Source organism: Marmota marmota, unplaced genomic scaffold (assembly GCF_001458135.2).
Source record: "Marmota marmota marmota unplaced genomic scaffold, marMar, whole genome shotgun sequence".
NCBI lineage: Eukaryota > Metazoa > Chordata > Mammalia > Rodentia > Sciuridae > Marmota > Marmota marmota.
This window is the reverse complement of record NW_026000005.1, coordinates 21,575,261-21,582,266: the sequence shown is the minus strand read 5'-3', so window position 1 is coordinate 21,582,266 and position 7,006 is coordinate 21,575,261. Positions and strand designations below refer to the sequence as shown.

The window sequence follows — 7,006 nt, the reverse complement described above, 5'->3', positions numbered from 1 at the left end:
TCCAGCCAGGCTCAATAAACAAAGGCTGAAAGGGCACCAACAAACTCACCATAGAAGATGCAACCCTCCTAACTTGGTGGAAAGGGCACAGGCTTGCCAAGGATGAGTACTTGACTTGTCCAGAGCTGGGCTAATTTCTCATGTGGTCCAGGTCAGATCAGAAAAAAAGAAAATGCAAAAGGAAATAAACCCAAAGGACTTAAAAACAGCATACTACAGGGACACAGCCACATCAATGTTTATAGCAGCACAATTCACACTAGCTAAATTGTGAAACCAACCTAGATGCCCTTCAGTAGATGAATGGATAGGGAAACTTTGGTATATATACACAATGGAACATTACTCAGCATTTAAAAAGAATAAAATCATGGCATTTGCAGGTAAATGGATGAAGTTGAAGAATATAATGCTAAGTGAAGCAAACCAGACCCAAAAAACCGAAGGCCGAATGTTTTCTTTGATATGAGGAGGCTGACTCATAATGGCGATCTAGCGGGGAACATGGGAGAAATGGAGGAACTTTAGATAGGAAAAAGGGGAGGGAGGGAAAAGGAGGTGCCAATGGGGTAGGAATGATGGTGGAATGAGTTAGACATCATTACCTTAAGTAGGGGCTGGGGACATAGCTCAGTTGGTAGAGTGCTTACCTTGCATGCACAAGGCCCTGGGTTCAATCCCCAGCACTACAAAAAAAACCCAAAAAACAAACAAATAAACAAAAATAAACCATTACCCTAAGTACATGTATAAGACACGAGTGGTGTGAAAATGCTTTGTGTACAATCAGTGTCTTGAAAAATTGTGCTCTATATGTGTAATATGAAATGAATTGCATTTTGCCATCATGTATAACAAATCAGAGTAAATTTAAAAAAAGAAATGAATAACAAAAATGCAATAAAGAACACTAGAATCATAGTAAAGGGGAAAGTGTCTGCCTTGGCTCCCTGCTTCCTTCCTCTCCTTAGGTATAAATTACCGCCACATGGTCAGGCTAGTTCATGGGGAGGGCACTGGAGTTCTATTTATTTTAGATATTTCTGAAGGGTTTGCTTTGAGAATCTAAAATATTTAGTTGTGCCTTTGCTCTGGGCTTCGTTTTATTAGTAGGAATACTCATAGTAATTGCAAGCTCTTAAATTTATGGTGGGGAGATAGTAAGTTTGTAGAAGAAATAAAAATCACACGTTCTTGGTTCTTTTGGAACATGGGGAGAAATCAATCACCATCTGGACATCTGCTAGAGTCACTGGGGCAAAAGTAACAAACCTTCATAGGAACAGACCTAGGGAGGGTGACAAGAGTGAAGATGAGTTTAACTCTAAGGGGAGACTCTCCGAGCGGTGGCCACTCACTGAGACCATCGAAACTTTAGAACCATTGGGTGTTAGAATGAGAAGATAGTTTTATCTGTCATTGGTTTAACCATGGGTAAGTTTTTCTTTTGATTTTCATTGACAATTATTACAGTGATGTTTATGGAATTAACAGATGCAATGATTTCAGTGTAGTTTTTGTCACAGAGTATGGACTCAATAAATAGAAAACATTAAGAAATAACTTCATGTCATAATCCAGAATATACATACACTCTCTCCGCATTATAAGTGAACAATTGTAAGTTTTTTTTTTTTCTGTGCAAACTGATGCTCTGAAAGTCATCTCCTTGTAGTATGTAGAGGACAGGTCATGGACTCGTCTCTCAGCTGGCTTCCTGTTCAGTGTTTAAACTCTACAATGAGAATAATTTCTGTATTTTCGATCACAGAGTGAAAATTGTGTCCTGCATGCTAATTGTTTTACATAGATATTAATTTGGTGTACAAAACATGAATTTTCCCAGGAATATAGCAGTTGCATACCCCAAGGTGTATGAAAATTCTCTTTTCACTCTTTGCCCACATTAGTGATATTTTGATGTTCAGAATGAGTTCCTAATCTGGGCACGAAAAGAGGGATGGCCAGCAGCTGGGTCTGATCTGAGGAAGAAGTCAGGGGCTTGGAGAACCTTCCCCTCCAGCCCCACATGGCTAGAGTTCATACTATGAAGCTAGGAGCCCCTGGCCCATCGGGCCCCTCACTGCCTGCAATTCAACCTGGGTAGTTTCCTTCAGGAAAGCGCTCAGGTCCTCCTGAGCATTGAGTTAGTTTGCAAGTCCCCCTGTGGAGATTGACCAGCCAGGTAGGAGGGAGCCCTGGAGTGGATACGTGGATTGAGGATCCTCTGAAAGGGAAAGGAAGAATCAGGATGAGTGGAGGCAGGCAGGTCAGGAGGCCCCGCCAAAGGGGCTTTGGTTGTTCTCTCATCTTCCCAGAAAGCCAGCCTGTGCCCGTGCTCCTCCCAGCAACAATCTTAAAACAGGGTATAGGCTGCCAACCTCTGCTGGCCCCAAGAGGCTCTGTAAGCAGAGAGTTCAGGGAGAAGAGAAGCTGCTTTTGAAGAGCAGACCCAACTGGGGAAGCAGAGTCCCTCCTCCAGTGGACAATAGGGCAGATAGAACTGGAGCACAAGTTGAGAGCAATCATTAGTGTCATAAAAAAATGTGATGGAGAGGGGTGGACTGGGGTTGTGGCTCAGTGGTAGAGTGCTCCCCTAGCATGCATCAGGCTCTGAGTTCGATCCTCAGCACCACATAAAAATAAAATAAAGATATTGTGTCCACCTAAAATTAAAAAATAAATTAAAAAAAAAATGTGATCAACCATGAGCCCTGCCCTTTGCAGGGCCTTGGGTTCCTAGACAGCACTCACTCATGCCCACCTCTACTAACTGGTCCGGGGAGTCCAGCCGGGAAAACATCTTTCTTTGAAAGGGTCATACTAAAGGGAAGTACTGGCAGCAGAGTGGCTCGGCTCTTTGGATTCTACGATCATCCTTTTCTTGAACCATAGTCTGGTGCACAAAGGGTTAACAGGCCTTGTAGGATCAGCTGCCAAGTGCACGTAGTGCTCAGTCCACACTCCTGGCTTCTGTGGCTTGTATTCTTACGCTGCTGGAGTGGCCTGTTCATGGCATCTGGTTCCCTGGCAACAGCTTTCATTGGCTCATTCAAAACCCTTTCTTCTTAAGAAAGCTCCTACTGAGACGCCCACCACCACTACTAATCACCATCTTTACTTAGTGTTTAGGATGCAGCTGGTATAAAAAACAAAACAAAACAAAACAAAAACAGCATTTGTGGATGTGAGAAGATAAAGAAAGCCCTTGACAGGGCTTTGCTACACCTGCCTTGCGCTGGTTTTCGACAGGACTAGTTGGAAACTACCTGCTTTTCCACTGGGGCAGAGGGAAAGACTGGGCCAGAAAGTTTCCCAGAGCTGGAGTTCTTTGTTCGGCAGAGATCCACGAGTCCCTGTGATTCATGACTAGCTGTTTCCCCGGCTGATCTGTGATATAACTGCGGCGCTCTGCTCTGACAAGGGGTGTGGCAGAGCTGAGAGTTCAGACAACGAAATCCATATTGTGGAAGGCTTGCGCCCGCCAGGCAGCAAGCTGGGGAGGGAAGTCTGCCTTTCTCAAAACCTGAGGAGTTGGGCGGCTGTTCCACCCTCCCCTTAGCTCCAGATTTGCTAAGAATAGCAGTAAAAAGTAGCTCTTCATGCAGTGGTTGGAGAAAAGAAAAGTTGAGGAGATTCTCTAATTAGTAAAGATGGAAATTCATAGGAGGAATTCTCAGATGCATTCAGAATTTCTTTGTGTTTTCTCCTTTTGTCCAGGGAATAAATAAAATGAAAAGCAACAAGTAGAGTTGAGGAAGGAGGCAAGCTATTTTCACGTTGGTTCACCCCTGTCAATCTGTTTAATTCATTGTCTTTTTAAAAATATCATATTTGATCTAACACATTGATATTACTTAAATCCAAGCATTTAGGAAATAAAAACGTTCACAACTCACAGTCACAATTATAGAAGAGATTGCCGATTGGTCTGGCCAACCGGCTCTAGTGGATGTGCTGCTCTGACCTGGTTCCTAGAGAGAAAAAGTCATCTTGGTCATGGGGTGGAGATGTGGAGAGAGTGACAGTTCAGAGATAGGGTGAAAGCTGAGGTGTGGAAGCGAGAAGAGGGGCTTTCCTGCTGCTGCATGTGGGTGAATGGCTCTGTGGTCTGATCCCTGGTCTACATGTGGATGAGGAGGGTGAGGTTTTCAGATTAGTGTTATGTATGTCACTGTTTTTAAATGTATTATGGAGGGCATTTAACAAAAACAACATAGGTTTGAAAGTTACTTGGGAACTGGAACTTTTCTGTTCCTTATTAGATGTGCAGTGGGCAAATTCTTAACCCTTTTGAGCCTCAGTTTCCTTGTCTGGAAAATGGGAATAATAGTACCTACCATGACAAGTACTAGGAGAAATGAAGGATATGAGTCCCACCCCTGTAGAAGCTGATGAAGTTGTTCTGGTGATGGGCCTGGGCACTGGTTATTCACCTCAGCCCCAGGTGAATGTTCAGCCAATGCTAAGAACCTGGGTGTGGTGGTGCACACCTGTGATACCAACTACTTGAGAGGCTGAGAGGCAGGAGGATCACAAGTTCAAGGCCAGTCTCAACAATTTAGCAAATGAGCAACTTAGTGAGACCCTGTCTTAAAAACAAACAAACAAACAACAAAAAAAAAAAAAAAAAGAAAAAGAAAAAGTACAGGGGATGTAGTTAGTGGAAAAGAGCCCCTGGCTTCAATCCCCAATACAAATAACAACAAACCACATGGAATAAAGACCCAGGTGTTCGGTTAGAGTGTTAAACTTCATGAAATGCCACACAGGCGTTTTCTTTAGTTAGTAGAACAGACATCAAGCATTCATAGGACATATTTTAAGGAAGAAAAATCTTTTGAGTACATCAGTTGAAAGATGGGTGGTACTTAATGTATAAATATAGAGTAAATATATAATCAAGACAGAACTTTTTGTGATAAATAACAAGGTGGGGTACCCAAAGCAATGCATGACACTGAGTCTAGAAGTTCTAGAACCTGCAAGAAGATTCTAAGTTGATTTCCAAAGTGTTACTTCAGTCACACTCTTGTGAGTTTTCACCAATTCTTTCAGGTGGTGAAAGGGGTGATTGGTGATAGAACACATGGCATATTCTGTGGAGTTAAATTCCACACATAGCATAGGGATGGCAAGCTAATTTCCTGGTATATACCAAATTCAATCACTTGGGAGTGGCTGCTTAGAATACTTGATTGAGAATAATTCTGCAGAGTTCTGGCCTAGTTCAAAAGATCTCCATGGGGGGCTGGAGTTGTGGCTCAGTGGTAGACTGCTTGCCTAGTTTGTGTGAGGCACTGGGTTCGATCCTCAGCTCCACATAAAAATAAAAAAAATAAAGGCATTATGTCCATTTACAACTGAAAAAAAAATCTCCATGGATGATGAGTAATGTTTTTCATAGTCAAGGAAAGGAGAGGGAACAGGGATACATCAACTGAGTTTTGCCAGCTCAATGTTGTAAACTATACAGAACTCTCATTATAGGGTGTGGATTTAATCATTCTTAACAATTCCTTCCAACATCATTCAATGTCAAAAGTTAAATAAGTATTCCAACTTATGTTTTTCTCTTATAATTTAAAAACAAAGACAAAACCTAGAGATCTGCCTTTTATTGACACTGCCATTTCCCCACAGGAGAATCTCAGAACAAAATCACCTGTTTTGCTTTTAATGCATGAGGAACCCCATGCTGTGTTCCTCAATCTTCCTTGGAGGAAAGCACCAGATACAATTGTCACACTTTTAAAGATAAAATATAGACTGAGTGAAGCTTGCATTTTCACACCCTCAGCTATCTTCCTTAGTGCCTTCCTAGTAAGTAGCCTTCTCCTCCTTCTTTGGTCACTACTGTGAGACCTGAAATTTCTAAGCAGAAACAAACAAAAATCTAATTACAAATACAGAGTGGCAGTCCCCGTGAAGTCTATTTACTATGATTTCCAATTTTCTGTTTGATCCATATTGCAGAGATACAACTGGTGCCCAAGTTTTATTCAAGAACTCATACAAAATATTCCAGATAAACAAGTTTGAATCCTCATCGTTCTCCTCTTCTTCATTCTGTTTAATCTAGAAGTAATGTAATTCGTAACTCTCTCTGCCTTTGACAGCTACACACACCAATCATGGAGATTATTCTTCAAATATTTTTTGGTGAAATATTTCAAGTACTTTGTAGAAAAAGACACCTTGGATAGTTTCAGCAATCTCACTTTTGCTCCTCTGGATGGTCACAACCCCTTCACCAAGATTCCTGGCTTTTTGCTTCCCTGGATTCTCTCTTGGAGAATATTCTCATAGGAGGAATTCTCAAATGCATTCAGAATTTCTTTGTGTTTTCTCCTTTTGTCCAGGAAATAAATAAAATGAAAAGCAACAAGTAGAGTTGAGGAAGGAGGCAAGCTATTTTCACGTTGGTTCACCCCACTCAAAATTGGCAGCATCCATGATTTCATCTTCTGCAAGGTGGGTACAGTCAAGGGTGAACTTTGGAACCTGCTTCTTGTTTTTGACTCCCTTCACCACTAGCTTTTTCACAGGTGCCATGTCTACAGTAGAGGCAAAAAGCCCAACTTATTGTTTTTGTTGTTGTGGTTGTTCTTTTTAAATACAACATTTAGATACAACGTTGTTCTTTTTAGTAGAGTGTATTTTGACATATTATACATACATGGAGTATAACTTATTCTAATCAGGATCCCATTCTTGTGGTTGTATATGATGTGGAGTTTCAATGGTCATGTATTCATATATGAATTCAGGAAAATTATGTCCAATTCATTCTATTGTTTTCCTATTCCCATCCCCCCTCCTCTGCCTCATTCCCCTTTGTCTAATCCAGTGAATTTCCATTCTTTCCTCCCCACACCCTTATTGTGTGTTAGTATCCGCATATCAGAGAAAACATTTGGCCTTTGGTTTTGGGGGATTGGCTTATTTCATTTAGCATGATACTCTCCAGTTCCATTTATTTACGAGAAAATGCCATAATTTCATT

General features: G+C 41.4%; 1 pseudogene; it reads right to left on the bottom strand.

The window, feature by feature from the left end:
- Positions 1–479: 479 nt before the first annotated feature.
- LOC107138364 lies at positions 480–6,597 on the bottom strand (annotated as a pseudogene).
- Positions 6,598–7,006: the final 409 nt, after the last annotated feature.